Source organism: Sminthopsis crassicaudata, chromosome 4 (genome assembly GCF_048593235.1).
Source record: "Sminthopsis crassicaudata isolate SCR6 chromosome 4, ASM4859323v1, whole genome shotgun sequence".
Lineage (NCBI taxonomy): Eukaryota > Metazoa > Chordata > Mammalia > Dasyuromorphia > Dasyuridae > Sminthopsis > Sminthopsis crassicaudata.
The window spans coordinates 227,025,630-227,052,017 of NC_133620.1; positions in this window are offsets into that span (position 1 = coordinate 227,025,630).

Here is a 26,388-nt window from a genome sequence, read left to right on the forward strand (position 1 = left end):
GTCACATAGTAGAATAAGCATGAAAGCCTATAAGTTCAATGTAAATCTACCACCACTTCTAGAAAAAAACTAGATAAATGCATGTATTATTGGCAATGGGTCAGAAGAATTATCTTTATATATAATAAAAGCTTTGTTATCATTAATAGTATTGATATTATGATCATAATCATCATCATCATTATCATACTTAAGAGATAAGGATAGGGACTGAAACTATTTTATTGATGAAAGGAACTCTAAGAGGAGATTCCTTTTATTAATGCAGGTTAACACTTTCCCAACAATTTGTCATTTTAAAGAGTTGTCCAGCACAATTAAATGATTTGTTTAAGGTCACACATTCAGTATATTTAAGAGGTAGAATTTGAGCCCAGGCCATCTAGGTAACCCTTTCTCAACTATACAATGCTGCTTCTCTTTGTCATTCTTATCAATACAGTTATACAAAACAGTTGTTATCACCACATAACTGGGTTTTCTCAGTATTGGGAATTCCTTATGAGTAAACTCCCTCCATTAATGCAGATTGTAAAATTCATTGCTAAATTATCCTTTTAGAGGTGGGGTTGGGGCACTGAAAAGTTAAATGACATACCCTAATTTATATGGCTAGTATGTATGAAAGGCTATATCAATCTAAGTTTTCCTAACTTCAACATCATCACTCTATCTAATACATCATAGAGTATTTAAAAGAAACTTTGTTTCTCTCCAATCTTAAAAGTTAGTAATACTCAATCTGAATACAAAAACTTTTTTTATCTCACAATTTAACCAAGTTTGCCACCAAATTATATTACAGGAGCCAAGAAACTTACAAGATAATAGTGATAAAATGTGTAGAATGGGATGTTCTCAATAATGTAGGTCTATCCTATCACATTTTTAAATCTAATCTTAGCAGAGCACTAGATGTTGTAACAACTTTTTTTTTTTTTTTTTTTAAATCATAGCCTTGTCTACATGATATAAACCATTAAGGTTGTTCTGACATAAGGCAAGCATTTTTCTAGCTATATAATCCTGTTTATCCTGAAATTTAACTTTTCCCCTCTGTTTACTTTGCCATCAATTTGGATACATACAAGTTTGTACATTAGAAATCTTTGGATACATACAAGTTTGTATATTAGAAATCTTTGAAAGAAGAAAACTGATGTATCAGATGTCACTAAGGTCTATATCAGTGCATAATGAAAAACTGTCTTTTATTGATACCTTATTAGAAAGATTCTCCTAGTATATAGATCAATGGTACAAAACTATAAGGTACTTCAAAAGTATGCTTCACTTTTGAGCTTCTAAAATATCATACACCTATGAATATGATATAAACAATTAAGGTTGTTCTTACACAAGGCAAACATTTTTTGCCTATGTAATTTTGTTTATCCTGAAATTTAAATTTTCCCCTCTGTCTGTTTTTTCCCCCATTAATTTGTATACATACAAGTTTGCATATTAGAAGTCTCTGAAAGAGTAAAACTGATGTATCAGTTGTCACTAAAGTCTTATATTAGTGCACAATAAAAAAACTGTCTTTTGTTGATGCTTTATTAGACAGATTCTCCTAGTATATAGCTTAATAGCATGGAACTGTCTAGGTTTCTTCAAAATTTTGCTTCACCTTACAGCAGCTAAAATATTATATTTTAATTTACCACTACCATTCATGAAAAGATCCTCTTACTCTTGGAGATAATGTACTAGACTTATTAATAGTTGAAGACTTTGGTTCCTACATATACATTTCTGTAGGTGTGTGTGTGTGTGGGCATGTGCACATGCATGCATATGCATGCATATGCATACACACATTTGTGGCCAATGCTTTCAGACAATTGTGAAATTTTCTTTTACTCCCATTAGCTAGATGTAAGAATTTTTAAATTACATTTTAAAAATGGAGAAATGAGACATAATAAGATTGATTGATTTGCCCAAGACCACAGAGTGATTCAGAGTGAAAATCAAACCATATCTCTTCTTCATCTCAGCTATAGTTAGTGAATCAGGTTTCCTACTTTTCTCTCATTTATTAAATTGATAAAATCACCAAGGTCTGGAATTTAACCTATGTCCTCTCGTCCTCTCTTCCACTCCTCCTCCCCCAATATCACCACTATTTGCCCTCTACTTGAGTAAAGCTTACAATTTGGTTAAAATAAACTTCTGGGTTTGGGTGGGGGGAGGGAGTTTGGGCTGTTAATTTCATTTTAATGACTTCTTTTAAGGAATGATTACAAGTTTCATGGGCTTTTCAGTTAAGGGGGGGAAAAAGGCTCCTAGTAGCAGAACATACTCACATTCCCAATTTCAGGTTCACAGAAGGATTCTTAGAATCTGGGGCTTCTCTCAGTAAAAGTTGACTGAAGAACAGAAGCAATAATTTGGATAACTGAGACAAAAATGCTAAATTTCACTTAATGGGGATCTGCATTTTCAAGGGGAAGGGATTTCTTACACTGACTTCTAGCTTATATAACAATTAAATTATGGCATTTTAGCAAGGTAGTAAGGCAGATGTATACTTTCTCAGAAGTACAATTGTTGATAATGCTTAACAAAATTCATGGCTCTTCCCTGCCACTAAAAACACCTGCAAATCTGGGTACCTCATTTCTACTGACTTTATAATAATGAACATTCACTTCTCTCTCTCTGAAGCCAGATGTGGAGGCATCATCATTCTGAAGCTTGTTTTCTTAATGGAAAATGACCATAAAAATACAACCCTGCATCTCTCAGCAGTGATAGATAAGAATACCGAAAGAGCAATAATAATTAATGGTCAGACAAGATGAAACTGTCATTGCTCAGACTGCTGTCTCCACATAATCTGTATTTTATACAAAAGGAGAAGGAACTCAATGGAATTTCAGCTGTGACCGGATAAAAACTGCCAACAAAATGTGATAAGGAAAGTCTAATGTGCATATTAATCATGTTTATAGCTCCTCATTTGTTGATATATTAGCCTCAACTCCCTCTTATAATACATTTTTGATCACCAGTGGGCTCATTTAATGTAACAAAACCTCAATAGAGTGCAATTAAAGTTTACAATTTTTATTAATTAGAAATAACTAATCTTTCCTATAAATCAAAGAACAAATGAGTTAATAATTTTAGGGCAAGATGAGAAGCTTTAGGGTAAAAGAAATCTAGAAGGATTTGACGCATGATGTAAATATGCCATCGTGTGTTTATTGCTTGAGCCAACATTCAGCACTTTTATTATCTAAATGGTTTTCCTGGATAAAATGAACCTATTCTCTGAACCTACTTGAGGGATAGTTTTCCCCTTGAATACGATAAATTACTTACATGATGTATTTTAATTCTGTTTTTATCAATTGGATCACTGGGTGGGAGGATATTGGGGACAGGAGAGAGGAAATATATTGCATAGAGTTAAAATATTTGATAAATGAACTATTTGATACACAAACAAAAGATGTTTCAATGAACAATTTCATTTTTTAACAAGTTATTCTGATCTTCCCAGATTTGAAAAAACTATGAGATATTGAGACAAATTAGGAGGTAACCTTATTGAAAATCTCTCTTCCATTAAACCTTTAGAATTACTTTCAGCTCTTCATGCATATTAGAAAAGGATAGGGGTCTGAGGAGAAGTTGAGACATTCAGATTTCAAGGGATGTTCAAAGAGAAAATTTTACTATTGCACCTTCAGATTTATTCTCATTCTTATGAAGATAAATTTAGTTGTTACACCCTTTTTATATAGAATTCCTCAAGATTCCTAAAGCTGCTTAATATGAATTACAAAAATGAATGGAATTCATAGACTTTCCCACCTTCCTCAAAGGGTCCATGAATGTGAATGAGAAAAAAAAATCTTTATACATTTTACTTTTATTAATTTCTAACTAAAATTTTGTATTTCCTTTGATTGTTGATTTTTAAAATATATTATTCTGAAAAAAAGAATTCATGAGATTTATCAGACTGACAATAGAGAATATACAAAAATAATAATAGTGCCCATAAAACAGAAAATAGTGATCTAGGACCTGGAAGAAAATAATGTTAATCCTAGAGAAGTCGTCCTATAGACAAAACTTTAATATAAGTAAAAATATGACCCCTTTATGGGTATGATTACATTTAATCCTACCAATGTATAATGTCATCTGCTGTAGCATCACTATGACATTATTAAGAATATATATTGAAGTCTTTGCATAAATTGATTAGTATTAAGATTGGGGTTTAAGTTCCATCTATGCCATTTGCATTCATACAAACAATTTTTTCCAGTCAAAAATTATATCCTTAACTTTGGTTGATATCTGTATTATATCTGTATACATAAATCATGATGGGAATCATGAAAGAAAATATGGCTAGCAGAGTGTAATCATTGGAAAAAAGACACAAGATACATATGTGATTCATAGATTTATAGATTTATAGGTGCAAGGAATGTGTGAGATCATCTAGTTCAACCCCTTCACTTTACAAATTAAAAAACACAAAACCAAAGAGATTAAATCACTAGTATAAAGTCAACAGTAATACTGAAATTTGAAATCATGACCTCTGACTCCAAAACAATGTTCTTTCCAAATCTTCATAGAGAAAAATAGATCATTATTGATAAATAGGTGATTGTTGAATTGAAATGATGAAGGATATATTTTTTCCAGTGAGCATTTTGTATACTAAGGAAGCATCTCTAGAAAGGTAAAGTTCTAAGGAAATATAATTTTAAAGTTTAAAGTGTGAGAGGATGATTTATTTAGGCCCATATTTTATTCCAATCAGTATTAATCAATTTGATAGAATCATATCAAAGTTCTGTATATAAGGCTCTGGAACTATGAGCAGCAAATTCTTACTATATTGTTTAAATATAGGAAGATAACTAAAGTCTATCCTTGTTTTTCCTTGTCATGGTGACCAAACTCAGCATGGAAGAGGTGATCAACTACATAAGAAGTCCCTCACAATATTTTTTGTGCCTCCAGACCAACCTCTTATCATATAGAAGCATGGGATCATCTTTGAACAGCTTAGATAACTGACTGTGATAGCTTGCACAATTTCCTTGAGAAGCCTATCTATTCATCTTGTGTGACTCTAGTCACATATTGGTTTGCTTATTTTAGCTTGTGAGTCACATGTCAATGAATAGAATTACTCTGTATTTTGATATAGCTGTTCCAGAATGACTAGATATCTAGTCCTATTTTAGATGGATAGATAGATAGATAGATAGATAGATAGATAGATAGATAGATAGATAGATAGATCTGGAAAGAGGAGGCATCTCAGATCATGAGGAAGATCTAAGGTCTACTTTATTAGAGAGGATCATGGACCCTTTAATAAAGTGCCATTGGCTCAAACCTCTGCTTCAGTCTCTTTTATTGTAGTTGGGATAATTTTAATTCCCACAAAAGTTGAGTTTCTCCCTTTTTTTACAAAGCCTCCTAATATTAAAGAATAATAGGTGTTCTCTGCATCCTATTTCAGCTTATCCTTAGCTTTCTTGGATTTCAATTATTACTTCTATTCAGATCAATAAACATTAATTTAGAACCTACTGTCTACTAAGTTCCAGGGACACACACAAAAAGAAGCAAAAGACAGTCCCTGTCCTCAAGGAGTTTATAATCTAAAGGAATTCAAATAATTCTCAAATCTATTTGTTAAGCTCTAACACTTCCTCTGACCTTCTAGTCTCCTACTGTCTATTGAACATCTAGAACTGGATGTCTTATACACCCCTCTGCATATCTAAAAATGCACTTATTCTCTTTCCTCTCAAACCTCCTTCTTTATAAGGTTTTAATTATAATTCTAGTTGGAGTGTTCAAGGAAAACTAGCACCTCTGATTTGGGGACTTGTTGAGCCTTTCCAGGGCTGCTCATTCATCTTTAATATCTATCTGGCACTTGACTCTTACTTATGTGCTCAAAAATTTATCATGCATAGCACTAACATTGGACAGATAAGCAAAAGCAGGTTGAGGGTTACTGAGAGACCTCAAACTCATTTGTAAGTTTAGGAGGTTTCTTTCCTAAGTATGTGGAGACTCTTCCCCACTTAAGAAGAATGGATAGATGAGAACAATTTGTCCAAAATTTCTGAAAACAGTGAAGCAGGGACTTTGGAGAGTTTAGATCTTGGTCAGACATCAAAGACACCATAGTCAACCACTGTATCCCAAAGCCATTTTGTTTTGACTTTTGCCCTGCCACTGGCATTCAGTGTCTCCAAAAGAGTAAGGCTGAGGACTTTATACAATTTAGCATCATTTAAATCTAATTAACTCACAAACCAAGATATCACCCTTCATTAATGTGAAGTCAATGGTTTTCTTAGAAAGTGAAAGGTGAACACTATTATAGTCAAAGGTAACATAATCTTACTAGTCATTTATAACCTAGGTGTCATCTTTGATATTTTACTTTCTCCCAATGTATTCCCTCCTTCATTCAATCAGTTGCCAAGTCCTGTCATTTCTGCCTTTACATTTCTTGAATACGTTCCCTTATTTCTCTGTCACTTCCTTCAACCTATATAAGTATATATATAAGTATAAGTATAATTTAATTATTACTATAGATTGCTGATTATTCTTCCTATCTTACATCTCTTCCTACCCTAATCCATCTTCCACTCAGTTATCAAACTGTAATTCTCAAAGTTCAGCTCTGAATTTTACATATACACACACATACACATACACATCATTCAGTAAAATCCAGTGATTCTCTATTTTTTCCAGAATCAAAAACAAAATCCTCTGCTTGGCTGTTACCTTCACAGCCTGGCCTCCTTCTATATTTCCATTCTTCTTATATCTTAATCCTCTCCATGTTTTATAACAGGGTTTCTTAAACTTTTCCCCTCACATTCCCTTTTTGCCTGAGAAATTTTTGTATGACCCCAGGTATATAGTGAAATACAAATCAAACATTTACTGATAATAAATCATAATTTCATGACTTCCACATTCAGTTACAAGACCCTATATGAGGTTACAAACCACAGTTTAAGAAGCTGTGATGATCCAGTAACATTGGCCTCTTTATTCCATTTCCCAACATGCAGGTATTTTCACCAGCTATAGTCCTCCATGATTCTCTCCCTCCTCATCTCTGCTTTCTGAATTCCCTGACTTCCTTCTAATCTCAATTAAAGTACCTTTTATAGAAAGTACTTTTATAGGAAGCCTTTCCCAGTCCTTAATATTTCCCTTTGAGATAATCTCCAATTTACATTGTACATATCTTATTTGTATATGGTTGTTTACATATTGTCTCTCCCATCAGATATTTTAGAAAGGAAGAGTATTTGCAATTGAAAATCTTTAAAAAATTATTGTCTATAAGAAATCAAGCCATTCTCCAATTGATAAATGATCAAAGGATATGAACAGACAATTTTCAGATGATGAAATTGAAACTATTTCCACTCATATGAAAGTGTTCCAAATCACTATTGATCAAAGAAATGCAAATTAAGACAACTCTGAGATACCACTACATACCTATCAGATTGGCTAAGATGACAGGAAAAAATAATGATGAATGTTGGAGGAGATCTAGGAAAACTGGGACATTGGTACATTGTTGGTGGAGTTGTGAACGAATCCAACCATTCTGGAGAGCAATCTGGAATTATGCCCAAAAAGTTATCAAACTGTGCATACCCTTTCATCCAGCAGAAATCCCAAAGAAATACTAAAGAAGGAAAAGGGACCTGTATGTGCCAAAATGTTTGTGGCAGCCCTTTCTGTAGTGGCTAGAAACTTGAAAATGAATGGATGTCCATCAATTGGAGAATGGTTAGGTAAATTGTGGTATGCATGTTATGGGATATTATTGTTCTGTAAGAAATGACCAGCAGGATAAATACAGAGAGGCTTGGAGAGACTTACATGAACTGATGCTGAGTGAAATGAGCAGAACCAGGAGATCACTATACACTTCAAAAACAGTACTGTATGAGGATGTATTCTGTGAAGACCTGTTGTCTCTTGACACCTAGTAATAATCCTAACAGTTTTCTGATGGGAATGGATATCTTCGACAAAGAGAAGATTGAATTCAGTTCCAATTGATCAATGATGGACAGAAGGAACTACACCCAGAGAAGGAACACTGGGAAATGAGTGTAAACTGTTTGCATTTTTGTTTTTCTTCCCAGATTATTTTTACCTTCTGAATGCAATTCTTCCTGTGCAACAAGAGAACTGTTTGGTTCTGCACACATATATTGTATCTAGGATATACTATAACATATTTAACATGTATAAGACTGCTTGTCATCTAGAGGAGGGGGTGAAGGGAGGGAAGGGAAAAGTTGGAACTGAAATGACTGCAAGGAATAATGTTGTAAAAAATTACCTAGACATATGTTTTGTCAATATAAAGTTATAATTTTAAAAATTTTAAAAATTATTGTCAAAAATACTTTTTACATGTAATTAATTAGGAAATATTTCTTGAAATAAATAATTTTTAAAGAAAATATCAATTTATAATCAGAACAAGCTGATTTATAATCCCCTCCTCATAATACCACCTGTAGTTCTTGACTATCACAGTTATATAGCTTTGCTGCAGTTGTTGGAGTCACTTTTTACCTGCCTAGTGTAATTTATTTAAAATATTGCTTTATGGCCATTAAATATCATCATTAATTATAATCACAAAAACTTAGGATATTGCATTTATGATCCACTTGGATTTCTGTGAACACAGAAGGGAGATGGGGAAGAGTGCTCACAAACTCTCTAAGAGTAATTAAATTTTCCAATATTCTCTGAGGGAAAAGAAATTGAACATTAAGATTAAATTGAACCATAAATTCTTCAGAGCAGGAAGTGACTGAAGAAGTGATCTAGTCCAACACTCTCTTAGAACAAATATCTGCTCTAAAATATTTTCAATAAGTAGCTGCCCAGGGGCAGCTAAGTGGTGCAGTAAATAGAGCACCAGCCCTGTAGTCAGGAGGACTTCAAATCTGGCCTCAAATACTTAATGTGTCCTAGCTATGTGACCCTGAACAAGTCACTTAACCCCAATTGCCTCAGGAAAGGAAAAGAAAAAGAAAAGAAAAGAGAAAGGAACAGAAAAGAAGAGAAAAGAAAAAAAAAAAAAAAAAAACCAAACAAACCTTGTTCTGATTTTCTAGGTATGCTGGGTGCATGTGAGGCAAACAATAAAATTATAGTATTTTTTTCAAAGCAAGGACACTCTTGATGTGAGTAAGGTTTTGGGATTTGAGTCTGAAAAATCTTGAGTTCAAATCTAACTTCAAATTTTTACTAGCTGTGTGGTCCTGGACTTAACCTTGAACAACCTCAGTTTCCTTATCTCAAATGTAGATAATAATAGTATCTTTCTCATTAAGTTGCTGAGACATCAAAGGTGATAATATGTAAAGTTCTGTTATGGAAATATCATTTTATTATTATTATTACTTATTCTTTATTATTATCATTTAAAATTTTTATTTTAACAGCTTTTTACTTTCAAACTATATACACAGTTTTCAACATTCACATTTGCAAAACCTTGTGTTCCAATTTTTTTCTCTCCTTGTCCCCCACTCCATCCTTTAGATGGCAAGTAATCCAATATATGTCAAATGTGCAATTCTTCTATACATATTTCCACAATTATCATGCTGTACAAGAAAAATCAGATCAAAAAAGAAAAAATAAATGAGAAAAAAAGCAAACAAACAACAACAAAAACAAAAATGAAAATACTGTGTTGTGATTTACACTTAATCCCCACAATCCTCTCTCTGGGTAGAGTTGGCTCTCTCCATTACTGGTTCATTGGAACTGACCTGAGTCACCTTACTGTTGAAAAGAGCCACATGCATCAGAATTGATCATCATATAATCTTCTTGTTGCCATGTTGGTTCTACTCACTTCATTTACCATCAGTTCATATAAGTCTCTCCAAGCTTTTCTGAAATTATATTGCTTATCTGAAATTATTATTTCTTCTAGAACAATATTATTCCTTAGCATTCATATACTATAATTTATATAACCATTCTCCAACTGATGGGCATACATTCAGTTTCTAGTTCCTTGCCACAACAAAAAGGGCTGCTATAAACATTTTTGCACATGTGGGTCATTTTTCCTTTTTTTTGTATCAATGTTATTTTAAAAGAGATATCTCAGAATAATATTTTAAATGTGAGAAAACAAGTTGTTGTTTTAATGATAATTAGCTTGAAACCCAAAGATGTGGAGGCCACTTTATGAGAACAATTATATGACTTCTCAGGAAAATCAACCTGATAAATCCTGGCAATGAACCATCCATCATTTTGTCTACTGACAATTTTATAAAAGGAGAGGCTGAGGAAATCCAGGCATATGTGGTGATGAAAAGACTGCTTTTGTGTCTTTTCTAGTGAGGAATGTTGCCATTTTGAATATTCTTTTGGCTATCAGGAAAATGGAGTAAATGAATACTATCAAGAACACTTCACAAGAAGTCTGGCTTTGATGGAGACAAATTGTCAGTTGCATCAGCAATGTGGAGTTGGGCAACTCTCTTGAGAAAACAGCCCCTCATATCTGTAATCTGTGTTCATTGGCAGAAAGGATAAAATTTTCCCAGGGATCAAGGGATAAAGAAAATTCAATCACTACCACAGCCCTGACCTTGGAATCTAGGGGAAGAAAAATATCATTTTGCTCCTTTTTTATATATTAGGTAAAGTAAGATGGCCATAATGTAGGTTGAGAAAAGGAAGAGAGATAGGGGTACTATCCTAAATAAGATCTGAACTATCTCTTTGAGTTTTTTTCTTTATAGGATGAGTTTAACTATGAAAGTAACATGTGTTTGACATATACCCCTAATTAGACTTTAATTCCTTGACAACAAAAATATTCTCTAGTCTTCCTTCCCCCCTCCCCACCCCCACTGCTTACTGCAGGATTGAGAAAATATAGTACATGCTCATTACATTTTTCCTACTAAATTACACTTGTGATTTCATTGGTATAGAAAACTCACTATGAAAAAGAGCCATTTGTCAATGCAGGCTGGTATCTGCTTTTCAGCTTAAAAAGGGACACTCAAAAATTAATTGACTTGCCTAGAATTCCACAGTAAATTAGACATGAGACTTGTACATAGGTCTTACTATCAACTAAGATAATCTTCTTCTAACAAATATTACTAAGTAATAAGCCATTTGGAGGCAAGATCATCCCTTACTCATTGGTATACTCACATCAAAGTCTAGCAATATGTTTAACATATAGTAGGCAGTCAACTGGTATTTTTAAAACCTTTTGATGGCACAGAGGTTCTTTGTAAAGGAATTTATGAACCTGAAAAGCTAGACTGATAAAAAGAAGTTTATTATTGGCATTGGGAAGTCAGCCTTTGCTATGCATGAATAGAAAGGCTGAATTCCTTAGTTGCAAGGTCCTAACAGAGATATGAAGTCATGTTAGGGAAATAGGTGAATGAGATAAAGAGAGGTTAATGCTGAAAGAGAATATTATTTCAGCGGACAGAAATTTCCTTGGCATAGTATGGCATGTCATGGCATGGCATGTTAGATCCTCTGCAAGGACTGGGTTTAAAATTGGCTCTTTTTATAATGCAAGCCTTGCCTACAAGCCTGCTCTTGATGGGGACTGGTGGGGGGAGTTTGAGTTGGAATCAGAATAGACAATCTTGTGATTGAATGGGTGTTTCTTCAATTCAATTGGGTTGAAATTCTCCAGCTCTGGACTCAACCAGTCCCACCTAGATAACAGAATGAAGCTGTTTGTCCTGTTTCCCTCAGGTGATTTCTTTACTGAGACAGGATTCAAGGAGACTTTCTAAAATCCCACCTCCCAGAGCCTTTTTGGCTCAAATGAGAAAAGAAAGGAAGGAAATAACAATTTGTTAAGCACCACTATGTGTCAGGTAGTCTATTAAATGCCTTTATAGATATTTATAAAATATTTTAATCCTCACAAAAATCCTGGAAGATAAGTGTTTTTATCTTCTACATTCTACAGTTTATAGAAACTGAGGTAGGTAGGTTATTTGACTTGCCTAGGACCATATAGCCAATAGCATCTGAAGTCAGATTTTAACTCAGATCTTTCTGCCTCTGAGCCTAGCATTCTTTGCCACCTTAGTGAGACCTAATACTATGTAAATGTCAACTATTATTATGATGATCTCTATGACGAGCTCTTGGGGCAACTAGGTAGCACAGTGAATAGAGTACTGGGCTAGAGTCAAGACTCAAATTCAAATGCAACTTACTAGTTGTTTGACTCTGGGCAAATCACTTAACCCTGTTTGCCTCAGTTTGCTCATCTGGAAAATGAGGGGGAGAAGGAAATTGCAAACCACTCCAGCATCCTTGCCAAGAAAACCCCAAATAGGATCATAAACAATCTAATATGACTGAAAAGACACAACAATAACAAAAAAAATCAGTTAAAAGAGAAATTCATCCTTTTTTTTTTTAAGTTTTTATTTACCAGATATACGAATGGGTAATTTTACAGCATTGACAATTGACAACTCTTTTGTTCTAATTTTTCCCCTCCTTCTCCCCCCTTCCCCCAAGATGGCAGGTTGACAAATACATGTTAAAGTATAAATTAAATACAATATATGTATACATGTCCAAATAGTTGTTTTGCTGTACAAAAAGAATTGGGCTTTGAAATAGTCTACAATTAGCCTGTGAAAAAAATCAAAAATGCAGGTGGACAAAAATAGAGGGATTGGGAATTCTATATAGTGGTTCATAGTCATCTTCCAGAGTTCTTTTGCTGGGTGTAGCTGGTTCAGTTTATTACTGCTCTATTGGAATTGATTTGGTTCATCTCATTGTTTAAGATGGCCACATCCATCAGAATTGATCATCATATAGTACTATTGTTGAAGTATATAATGATCTCTTGGTCCTGCTCATTTCACTCAGCATCGGCTCATGTAAGTCTCTCCAGGCCTTTCTGAAATCATCCTGTTTGTCAAGAAATTCATCTTTTCAAGAACACTTGGAGTAAAAGTAGCATTTAAATGTAAATTATGGATCTCAAAGCCAAGATGGCAGAGTAAAATCAAGAACTCACCCAATTTCTCCCCCAACTGCTCCAAATTCTTTTTAAATAATAACTAAACAAATTTTTGAGCATTAAACACCAAAAAGATGAAGCAGAACATTTTCCAGCTAAAGGCAATTTAGAAGGTCAGCAGAAAAGATCTGTCATATCAGGGTGGGAATCCAGCATACAATTTCAGTGCAGACCATGTCAGAACAACTCTGACCCCAACCCTAGTCCCAGCCCAAGCCTGATCACAGCATCAGCAAAGTAGGACTCTGTGGCTCTAGCACATTGGATCTAGCTATAGTGGGGCAGGGACATTCCTTACAGAAATATGGCAGAAAAGAGAGCTTGTGGTCAGATTCCTAGAAGAATCTTTGAAAAAGCTGTACAAGACCCCTAAAGCTTGGGACAGTGTACCATTCACCCTGGAAATAGAACCCTTCTTTAACAAAGAGTTAAAATCCAAGTGATAGTCTAGGAAGATGAACAGACAACAGAAAAAGTTTCTGACCATTGAAGGTTTTATAGTGACAAGGAAGATCAAAGCACACACTCTGAAAATGCTAACAAAGTCAAAACTCCTACATCTAATGCCTCTAAGAAAAATAAGAATTGGGCTCAGGCCACGGAAGATCTCAAAAGGGATTTTGAAAATCAAATAAAAGAGAGAGAGGAAAAATAGGAAAAGAATTGAGAGTGATACAAAATGAAATACAAAAAGTTAATAAGAAGAATGCCTTAAAAAGCAAAATTGGTCAATTTAGAAAGGAGGTACAAAAGCTCATTGAGGAAAATAGTTTCTTAAAAATTAGAATTGAGTAAATGAAAGCTAATGACTTTATGAGAAATCAAGATACAATACATCAAAATTTAAAAAATAGGAAAAAAGTGAACTAGTTCATTGAAAACAAAACAACAGACCTGGAAAATAGATCCAAGAGAGAAAGTCACAATCAAAAAAAAAAAAAGGGGGGGGAGGGCTGGACATTATCTTTAAATAAATCATCAAGGAAAACTGTCCTGATATTCTAGAACCAGAAGGTAAAATAAAAATTGAAAGAATCCACCAATCCCCTCATATAAGAGATCCCAAAATGAAAACTCCAAGAAATATAGCCAAATTTTGGAACTCCAGGTCCCAGAAAATATTGCTAGCATCCAGAAACAATCCAAACAAAGAAACAATCCAAATATAGTGGATCCAAAGTAAGGATAACATAAGATTTAGCAGCTTCTACATTAAAGGCTTAGAATATGATATTCCAGAGAGCAATGGAGCTAGGATTACAACCAAGAATCACCTATCCAGCAAAACTGAATATAATTCTTCAGAAAAAAGATGGTCATTCAATGAAATAGAGAATTTTCAAGCATTTGTACTGAAAAGACAAGTGCTGAATGGAAAATCTGATTTTCAAATATAGGACTCTGGAGAAGCATAAGGAGGTAATCAGGAATGTTATATCATAAAGGACTTAATACGGTTTATGTGTTTACATTCCTATATGGGAGGATGATACTTGCAACTCATTAGAACTTTCTCCTTATTATAGCAATTATAAAGAGTATATATATAGAGAGAGGGCACAGATGTGAATTGAATATGAAGAGATAATTTCTATTTTTAAAAAATGATGACATTAAGGAGGGAAAGAGGAAAGAAAAAGGGAGAAGTGTAATGATTTTAGTTATCTGCCATAAAAAAAGAGGCAAGAAAAAACTTTTCCAGTGAAGGAGAAGAGGGGAAGAAGAGGATAAATGAGCAAACCTTAGCTCTCATCAGAATTGGCTCAAAGAGGAAATAACAGATATACTCAATATTGGTATAGAAATCTACCTTACCCTGCAGAAAAATTGGAGGGGAATGGGATATGAGAAGGGGGGGGAGGTGATAAAAGAGAGGACATATGGGAGAAGGAGTGATCAGTACCAAAACATTTTTGACAAGGGCTAGGATAGGAAAGAGAATAAATGAGAGGAAATACAATTATCAATAGTAATTGTAAAAAGAATTTGGAGGCCTCATTTTTTCAGACATAGAGGGAATTGAGTCAAATTTATGAAATTAGAACCATGTTCAATTGAAAATGATCAAAGATATGATCTGTGTCCAAAGAGCTATAAATTCATGCATATTCTTTGACCTAATAACACCACTACTAGGTGTAGAACTCAAGCAAAATAAAATATACTGTGTAAAAAGTAATAGCAATTTTCTGGGATGATCAGCTGTAAACGACTTTGCTATTCTCAGTAGTACAATCATTCATGACTACTCTGAAGGGCATATGATGAAAATACAGAGAGAAGGAACTGATTGTGTCTGAATACAGATTGAAACATTCTCTCTTTTCTCTTTCTTTTAAACTTTTAACTTTTTAACTTTTCTTGAGGGTATTTATTTTCATTAGGGTAAGAGATCTATGTTTTCTTTTACAATTTGACTTCAAAGGAAATATTTTGCATAATTTGACAAGTGGTTTCTTAATTGTGAGTGGCAATAACAGAGAGAAAGAACTCAAAAAATTTAAAAACAAATGTAAAAACTGTTTTGAAGACAACTAGGCTAAAATAATAAATAAATAGAATACAAAAAACAAAAATAAATGTAAATGATATCTTTGTTGGATGTTCATATCATTCTCTGTACTCTGGACTTTAGAAGGAATCTTTGCTCCAAAGAACATAGCAAGACAGTGAAGTATTTCACTAGCCTGAGTGAATGAAATTTCTGTTTTGAGAAATGTTGTGTGTGTTGATAAATATCTTTTCCGTGATGGTATATGGCAGAGATTGTCATACACCTTGCAGAGAAGGCCAAACTCTCACCCATTGCTCTTTTAATCCAGTGATGAGTAGAACACTGACAAGTCTAGAAGAATAAAAACTATCAATATTTAATACATATCACCTCCCTCTAAGTTGATGGATCCATTAGTTAGTCAACTAACCTTTATTAAGAACATACTATGTGCCAATCACTGTGCTAAATCCTTTGAGAGGAACAGCAAGAGATCAGTGTCACCACTTCACAGAAGATATGAAGAAGAAAAGATGTAAGAAGACTGGACAGATAGAAGGGGATCAAGATATAAAAATCTTTAGAAGTCAAGCAGAGGATTTATATTTGGTCTTCGTGGCAACAGAGAATCACTAGAGTTTATTGAATGTTAGAGGGAGGAAGGGGAAAACATGGTCACGTCTGTATTTTAGTTGAGAGTTGAGAATGGAGAAGGGATTGGAGTAGGAGATTTGAGTCAAAGGGAGCACTATCAAATTGTTATAATAGTCTGGGTATGAAGTGATATAGGCCTGTATCAAAATAGTGGAAATGTCGGAGGAGAGAAGGGGACAAAAAATGTTATAAAATTTAACAACTAATTGAAAATGAGATATGAGAGTGAGGAGTAGAGGATGATATCTATGGTAGTTTAGTTTTTCCTCAGTCACTTGGCATAAATTGGACTGAATCTCTTAAAATCCAGTATGTTAGTTGGACCAGACTCACTGGACAATCAAATTTCTGGTTTGTAGAGTGTCTCTACTAGGAGAATCTAAGAGAAAAAGCAATGATTTGCTGATTCTGTACATAGGCTCCAATTAAGGTGAAAACAGTAAAAAAGAGAATGTAATCTAGGTACTCTAGGAACATGAATAAAATTCAGATAAAGGAGTCAATTCAATATATTTTTAGATAATTATGCATCCACAGATTTCCACATGACAACAGTTTGCTTCTTACAAAGTTTTGTGAACAATTTTAAATATTCTTTTCATGAAGACAAATGAGAGGCAGCATATTTTGGAGCTAAAATTCTTCACTCAACCTAATCTCTAGTTTCTGTCCCATTTCCCATTCCATGATCCACAAATGGTCTTATATTTGGCTTTTCAGATGATAATTTCCTTAGTTCATCTTAAAATATGTTAGTTTAAGCACTTCCCTAATTTTAGGTTTCCATTAAAATGTGGCTTAGGTATGACCCTGGGCAAGCCACTTAACCCCAATTGCCCCAGAAAAAAAAAAAATGTGGCTTAGGTATCTTTCTGCTCAAACACCCTTGGGCTTCTCACAAGGTTCAGACATGGAAGAATTTGAGCACATCTTCTGATCCATCCCATGGACTACCTTCCTCCTACCAGTTTTTTGGTCTCCTTAGCAAGGTGCCAGAAATTATTTACCTACCTTATATCTTTTATGTGGGATCTTCCTATTATCTGACATCATCATCATCATCATCACCACCATCATCATCATCATCACTCTCATTATTGCTAGCATTTATATAATGTTTTAAAGTTTGCAAAATACTTTATGAGTATTGTATAGTTTTATCCTTTCTAAACTCTAAGTCACAGCGGTCCTCAAACTTTTTATATAGGGGGCCAGTTCACTGTCCCTCAGACTGCTGGAGGGCCGGACTATAGTAAAAACAAAAACTCACACTCTGTCTCCACCCCTCAATCTGCATAAATGTCCTCAGCGGGCCACATCTGGGCAGTGGGCCATAATTTGAGAACCCCTGCTCTAGGAGATAGGCATATGAATTACACATTTATAAGTAAATATGTATATATGTATATATGTGTTATGTATGTATGTATGATATAGATATTATCTTCTTTTTAGAGATGGGTGAATTGAGGCTCAGTAAAGTTAAGTAATTTGCCCACAGTCATACAGCTAATAAATATCTGAGTCAGAATTTGAACTCTAGGTATTTCTGGTTCTAAGTTTAGTACTCTATCCATTACTCCTCCCTGCTACTTTTATAGCATCCTGGAAAGTTGCCTTGCCTGTTCTGTGGTAATTGTCCAAATTATGTCTGTTTGCATAATACACACATGCACACATGTAGCCTTGTGCACATGTATGTATATGTAGGTTGTATGTGTACACATGTGTGTATAATTTAAATAATCTGGATAATTCAGGCCCGAATCTGATTTCAAAAGCTAAGGTGAAAAACTGGTATTTTTTCCTTGAATAATTCCATCAAAATTTTTTTCTGTTGCTATGCATAAAACACTTTGTTGTTTCCTGAGATTGGAGAAAAGAAAGGAAATAAGTATTTATTAAGTATTTACTACTGGCTAAACCAGGTTAAGGGTAAATGACAAGCCTTCAACTTGTCAGTGAGTAATAGGGATGTCTCTCCCAGGGATGTGAAGACTTCCCTGAGCAGAATGAGTAGATGAAAACAGTTTGTCCCAATGGCCATGAAGACAGCTAAAGCAAGTGCTATGGAGTGCTTAAAACTTGGTCAGACATCAAAGACATCAAGATCATCCATTGCATCCCAGGCCATCACCAGTCTTCCTGACTTTTGTCTTGCCACTAAATTGTGATGACTCTAGAAGAGAAAGTGAGACTGATGACTTCATGCAACTCTATCTCATTTAACTCTAATGCATGCACAAGTCAAGACATTATCCATGATGTTATTGGTCTTTAAAATGAAGTACAAAGAATAACTATGATCCAGCCTCTGTACTAAGAGATTTGCAAAAGAAAATTCTATACAGCCCCTCCCCTCAAGGTACATGCACTCTTTTGAAAGAGTTTATAGAGAATATAATTATAGAATATAAGAGAATTTAGAGTATAGGAGAATATTTCAAATAGGATATAAAAGCATATGGGAAGTGAGTCTAGGAAATGAGAAATAATTTCCAGGCACTCAAAACTGAACAGGAAGAGGAGAACTGACTTCATTTGGTAAATCATATAATGTTTTTAATGACATCAAGCTTCTCCAAAATACAAATGCTCATTTTTAAAGATCATTATTCTTCCAGTGAAGTCATATACTACACTATACTTCCAGTGAAGTCATATACTACACTATAAAGTATGGCTATCACATTCTGTAAAGAATTAGAGTCAACCCCTCACTAAATATTGGTTGAAGACACTTTTTGCAAAGGTATTCTGTATTGGGGATATATAGAAAAGCAAAAACAATCTTTGCCCTGCCCTAAAATAGCTTTTAATGATGGAGGGAATATTTAAATTGCTGATTTAGTCACAGTCAAAAAGCATTTATTAAGTACTCATTATTGAGAATGACACCAAAGATGTAAGTCTGGGGGACTGAGTAGATCCCTTGACAGTTAGGAAGAAGGGAGAGTTTAAAGGAAAAGATTATTAACTCTATTTATGGCTTGTTGATTTTAAGATGCCCATGTAACATTCAGATGAATATGTCCAAGATGGATCTGGTAATCTGGGATTATAGTTCAAAAGAGAGATTACAGCAGCATATTGTACATTTAGAGTTGTATGCACAGGAATGATAATTGAATTAGAGCCCCAAGGCTTCAGAGACACTTGGTGGATATCAGGAGATTGTGCCATTCCATACACTCTAGTCCAATTCAACATGCAATTAAATGGGCACTTCAAAAAGTCTATTGAAACTGACAATGTTTGTGATCATATTTATTTTATTATGACCTTCACATGTTCTTACTGATGCTGAAAAGACAATGATATCTCAGATAATGGGACAGAATGGAGAGGCAGGCTAATATAGTAAAAACAGCACTGTACTGTGTTGATTTCATCTTCTATTAAAAAAAAAAAAGGATAGCAACTTCTAGCACCTACCTCCCAAAACTTTTGGGAAGATAATACAAGAAAATGTATATAAAGCATTTGGCAAGCCTGAGAACATCATATAAATGTCAGCTGTTATTAAAGTTATCCAATCACATTACTGCTTCTGTTATCATCAGATTGTGTCTACTCCTTGAACAATATTGCTTTTAGAAATGTTAACTGCACTCATGCAGAGACCTAGGCTACTTTTCAAGAGATAGCACTCTAATTAGCTGCCTACCATTGGTATCCACTGAATACTCCCTGCACAATCCAAATGTGCACTTATCTGAAGCAATGTGCTATATGACATCCTTCTTTTCTTTTGGAAAACATGGTTACCATTCCCCAGGCTACACTCATGTTATCTCTGAGGGGTATTCTATGATACACAGTTTACTAAAGGGCATGGTGGAGGAAGACCCCCACCTGAAGCAAAATTCTTGCAAAGTCCAAGCAATGGACTTCAATCAATCAATGGAATGATTTGAGGGGGAAAGGAAGGAAGGGAGGGAGGAAGGGAGGAAGGGAAAAAAGGGAGGGAGAGAGGAAGGGAAGGAGGGAGGAAGGGAAAAAAGGGAGGGAGGGAGAAAAGAAGGAAGAAAGAAATGGATAAAGAGTTGGAGAAATGAAGGGAGAAACAGAAAAAAAGGAAGGGGAAAAGAGCATTTGTTCATCCTAACAAAGTATTCTGAAAAATACATATAAAATCTTTTAAAAATATTTTGGGTTTTTTTCCAGAATAAATTTTAATTTGTTGAATATTTATTTAGCAACTAATTCTATAAATAGTACCTTTATCATTCTATTTATGGAATTTAACAAAAATAAAATATGATATAGTCTTTATGTTCAAGAAACTTGAATTCATATAGGAAGAATATATTTTCCAGTTCCCACCCTTCAAATAAAAAAAATAGCATGTAAATTTTCTTCATAGATAGAGTGCTAGGCTTGGGAATCAGAAAATCCTAAATTTAAGTCCTGATTCAGACATTTACTTCCTCATACATTGCTCCAACTATGTGCTCTGGAAGAAGTCTATTTTTCTCAACCTTTTTTTTTTTTATCCATAAAATAGTGATAATAATAACACCTACCTCCCAAGATTGTTGTGAGAATCAAATGATAATGTATGTAAAGCATTTTGCTAGGCTTAAAGTAGTATTTAAGTGTTAGCTATTGTTTAATTTAAATTGTTGGTTTAACAGGATCCAGGGATGAATATCCTAAATTCTACCATGTGATAGCTCTAGCATGGCAGAAGCTGCAAGGTCTGCTTCCCAACACACTGAAGCATATGCCCCAGGGGAATCTCTCATCTGTTCCATCTGGAGACAACATATGGTACACTAACAGGTTTATCTTTGTAATCTCTGTTTACAAACAAGGTGCATTTGTTCTCCACACAGTTTGTCTTTGCTGCCTACTCCCTGGGAGTACAGTTGCAACTAGACTTTAGTCTTTGATTGCTCTTTGAATATACCAGTGTTCTTATCAGGGTTTGCCCTTCCCAGGCAATTCCTATATACAAAATCCCTTTACTGTTTGTGCTTGTAGTCAATCCTCAAGTTTTACAGGGATAATATTCTTAGAAAATGTACAAAAATTTTAAAAATTCATAAATAAAAAAGGAATATTAATACATTGAACCTATGGAAAATAGGGTTTAGGTTCCTTCAACCAACAAAAATAATAATCTTTTGCTAGAGATTACTAAAAATACACTTTTTTGCAGACAATTCTTTATAACAAAACATTAGTTCTGAGTATATGACCTTTTCCTAACATAGTAACCATGAAAATAATCCATAAAAATGCAGTACACAAAATAAAATTGGCAACCTGCAAAACATTTTTTCTCTCTAAGCAGAATTCACATGTCACAGAATTCTATAAACTTTTGTGCTACACTCTCAATAACATACATACACAATACACATACACACACACACTGATTTCTAACATATCTACTTTTTATAATACATGAAATCAACAAGACCATAAATACTATACAACAAAATTCTTAAAACCAAAAAAATTTTTTAAAGTTCTTTTTTATTAAAGCTTTTTATTTTCAAAACTTATGGATAATTTTTCCACATTGACCTTTGCAAAACCTTGTATTCCAAATTCTCCCCCTTCCCTCCATCTCTCTCCTAGATGAACAAAAATATTTTTTAACCTGAATGTTACCTTCCACATGTAAATGGTGATGTGAGGTTGTTTTTCCCTTATCATGTACATGAAAGATTATTTTAGCACTTTCTGGAGCAGATTCACAAATACTTTTTTATGAATATTTTTCTCCTTTTTGTGTATATAATGAATTGTCAATATATTAACACTAAATTCCTAACAGCAACTGCAAATAATCTGACACAGTTTTTCTAACACCTTTATTTCTTATTAAGTCTCACCACTAGTTGCCCAAAGAACTTAAGCTGTGTTTTAGGGGGCATAATTGCAACATAACTGAAAACATTCAACGAATGCACAGGGAGCTCTTTACTTTGCTGTGGTGGAGTGAACTTGAATAGCAAACTGCCTTAATAGGATACCAGCATAGTACAAGCATTGTAGGCTACTGAACAGCTCTGAATGTCAGGTGGTTGCCAATGTGAAAGTAAAAATGAAATAATAATAATAAAGTAATGGGAGATCTATGATATCCCTTGGTTGAATGCCTACCACATTACTGTTTGATGCTAATGTGAACAATGGGTATATAGAAAACTAAATTCATTATGATTTGACAAATTTAACTGAAAATAACAAAAAGTCCACGAGGAAAAAGATTAAGAGGCTGGCTATCTTGTATGGCAGAGGTAGCTGGATGACATAGTGTGCTAAACCCAGAGTCAAGAAGACTCAGTTCAAATGGATAAGTCATTTAAACTGTTTGCCTCAATTCCCTCATCTCTAAAATAGAGATAACAATAGCATCTACTTCTGAGGATTCTTGTGAAGATTAAATAAGATAATATTTGTTTTGCAAACCTTAGAACATTATACAAATGCTAACCATTATTAGTTACAACTAGAAGGGGAGACATCATAAAAGCATTAAAATTTCATCATTCCTGGAAGGGATGTCAGTGATTTGCCCTCAAGCATCACCATTTCCTCTGATTTTCTTGTCCAAAATATACTTTCCTGGCCATTTCTTTGCAAAAGGTATTATTTTCCCTCTTTGGAAAATAAACTCCTTGAGGGCATGAACAGTCTTGATTGCTAATTAGGAAGCCCAGGATTTAACATAGTAAGCACATCTTTTCATCCATCTGTCCAAGAGAATTTGGGGAAGAAGGAAGTAGAAAACTTAGACTTGAATGATATAGTTTCTCATTGGATTTAAGACTGCTTTATCATACCCGCTTTGCAACTTATATGAAGAGATGCTCTAGAGGAACTCTATTTTGTAGAGAGAGCCAAGAACTATGAAACAAGAAGAGACAATGTATTTTTTTTCCAACTGCTGGGTACAGCTAACATTAAGAAGATAGACTCTAAGAATAAGGGTACTCCCTGTAAAGGCTATGTTGCTCGAACAGTATTATATAATTTAAAAACTGAGAGTACTGGTCATTAGGAGATCCAAATTCTTCCAATTATGGCAATAGCTAGCTAATTTGCAGTGTTAGTATTGACATTGTGAAATGAAATGAACAGACTTGTTAAATATAGGGTCATTTCCAGTTCTAAAATTCTCTGATGCAAGGCTATATATGATGTGTTTCACAAAAGAAATGCAAACTATTATATTACATTAGAGAAAAGAAGCCTTTTTACTGGGCAGTTCAGAGAAGGCCTCAGGAAAGAGGGGAAAAGTGAGCTAGCCTTAAAAGATGGGTAGAGTTGGTATAAGTAGAAATGAGACAGAGGACATTTCAAATGAAGATAATCCTTGTGTTATAAATTATTCTGGGATCTGAATCTACTTTGAAAACATTTTTAACATCTCATGTTCATTGCTCTTACCCAATAACTCTGGAAATTCCACTGAATGACACTACTCAATGTGCACATTGCAAGTACATAGTTCACTAAGTTCAAAATAAGATAGAAAAGTTTACTTACAAATTGAAGAATATAAGTAGAACCTTGACTACTTTGTGGAAAATATCAACATTCATTAGTAATTGAGCTTTCCTCAAAAACCTATAAAATCTCAGTTAGTTCAATTTGTGTATTAGATGTATAATAGATGCTATCCCAAAAGATCCATAGCATTTAACATCTATTTTAGATATCCTCAACTCTATCAAGTAGGAATTTTGATCTTTTTTTTCAGGAGACAAGTCTCTTGTGTATCACAAGACCTGTTTCTATATATAGGGGAGGAGATATTTTAGTATCCTCTGTGATGAGATGATAGATAAAGTTTCAGGTTAAATCAGGATATTTCCACCCTGCAATCTCTTTCTTATTATACACTGATCTATAGATACCTTACATAAAAGTTAAGCCTGAAGTAGGAATCACAGACTTTCTTGTTTGATCTTCAAATGGGTATCCACCATTGACAACTGATTTGGGTCAGAATGAATTCAGAACCAGATGTCCTATTTCCCCAATTACTACTAAGCAATATGCCTTCTGCAATTGATAGCACTTCTAAAATCTTGACCAAACACCTCAATTTCTTCCCAGTAGATATAAGTAATATGATGCTAACTAGCTGTGACTAAGTAAGGAGAAAAGGAATCAAAAATGACTGAATCTTGAAGTTTGCTTGACTGGAGAAGAAGAATACAAACAGAAGTCATAAGATGTTTCTGTGTTATTATGGAGGGGTGACTGATAAATTCAGTGTTTTCAAGACTTTCTTTGATTATTTAAAGCATTCTCATTTTCTGATAGCTGCCTGAGGCTTCTTGGGTAGCTAGTCACTTGTTGAGACTTTCAGAATACCACTTCGGTATCTTCTATTTCAGCATCCTAGTTTTTCTGAGTTATACCAAAAGTATAACTTGTATGCCCTTAATTCCTTTGATTGTTTCTGAGCAAGCTTTAAATACAATGCTCATCTTCCAAATTTGTCCCAAATTCAAAGTCAAGTGATCCTTTTGGTTAGTTGTGATTCCCTATCTAGAAATGTGACCTCAAAAAAGGCATTTCATCGCCAGGTCATGGTGTCTCTCATTGTAAAATTAGAACATTCATCAGGTTCCTTATGATTCTAACAATCTATGATTGAAAGTTGATGAATAAAGTATTTTAGCTTTTTTTTTTCCATCATCACCCCACCCCAATCCTTCTGAGATGTGTTTGAGTTCCAGTAAATTTGTAGCCTGGAGCCTAAAGAAAACAGCTACAAGGTGATATAATAGAGTGAGTACCAGTCTTGTAATCAACAGAGCCTGAATTCAAATCATGTCTAAGATACTTTCCATCTATGTGCCCCTGAACAATTCACTTAACCCTATTTGACTCAGGTGGTTTTTTTTTATCTGTAAAATGAGCTGGAGAAGGAAATGGCAAATCATTCCAGTATCTTTTCCAAGAAAATACTAAATGGGATCATAGAGAGTCAGACATGACTGAAACAATTCAATAGTAACAATGACAAAAAAAAAAAAAAAAAAGCAAGAGCATGGGAGTGATTTCTAGCCATGATCAAAGTTCTTGGCTAAGTTCCTGAGTGTTAGAAATAACATGAGAAGGAGGAAACAAGGCTCAGAGATCCCAGAATAGGTCACTGCATTCCCTTACTCTGCAACCTCCAATCTTTGGCTAGCCCCAAACCCCTTGACAAAACTACACTCCTGTGAAGTTTTTTTTTTTTTTTTCCAATAACCCTAGTCCCTTTGGAAGATAAATGGTTAGTGGGAGTTCACATTGTTAGTTCTTTGTGTATGTTCATGTCCAAAAGAGTGGCCTTCTATGGTTGTCATATATGGTTTTCCCTTCCTAAAAGCCTCCTGCAGGTCTATTAGTCAGGAAGGGTCAATGACTCCCTCTGACTTATCTCTTTTTTGTCTTGTGTTTCTGAGTGCCTGGTGAATGTTTCTTTTATCTTTATTTCTTCCTGATATTTGATGATGGGTTGGTTGGCTATTGGCTGTTGTCTTTTGTTCTAGAAGAGACCAAAATGACATCATCACATCAGAGATGAGCTGAAGTGTGTCCAACTGTGGCTAACCAAACCAATATGAGCTCAGATCGCTCTGCACAGGTCAGACATGAATAGTCCACATGTATACTAGAGGTAGCTACTCTAATTGTGTGCATCTCATGGGGGGGTAATTTATTTCTATTTTGCTCATAGATAACAGCCCCTTCTCTGATGAGGGTACATCATTCTGGGTTTATGACATGTTTCACGAACTCTTCATCTAAATTTTCCTTCAGTCCAAAGATTCTCTAATATACTTCTCCACAAGAGAAGTCTACATAGACTAATCTTATGGTCTAGTAAAGAGATAAGATATCAATACAAATAACCATGATACATAAGAAATGCATTAGAGGGATATAAAGTACTATGCAAATCCCAGAAGAAGGATGGTTACTAAAGGGGAAAATTGGGAAAAGCTTTCTAGATGAGGAAACTGGGAAGTATGAGAGAGAATGTAAAAGGAGTCAGGAGGCTTTTTCCCATCTCAAAAGTACACTTTAAAGGTAGAGATGCAGAAACTGGAAAAATTATTTTCCCAGTACTCAGCAGCAAGTCAACAGAAGAACTTTGACTAAA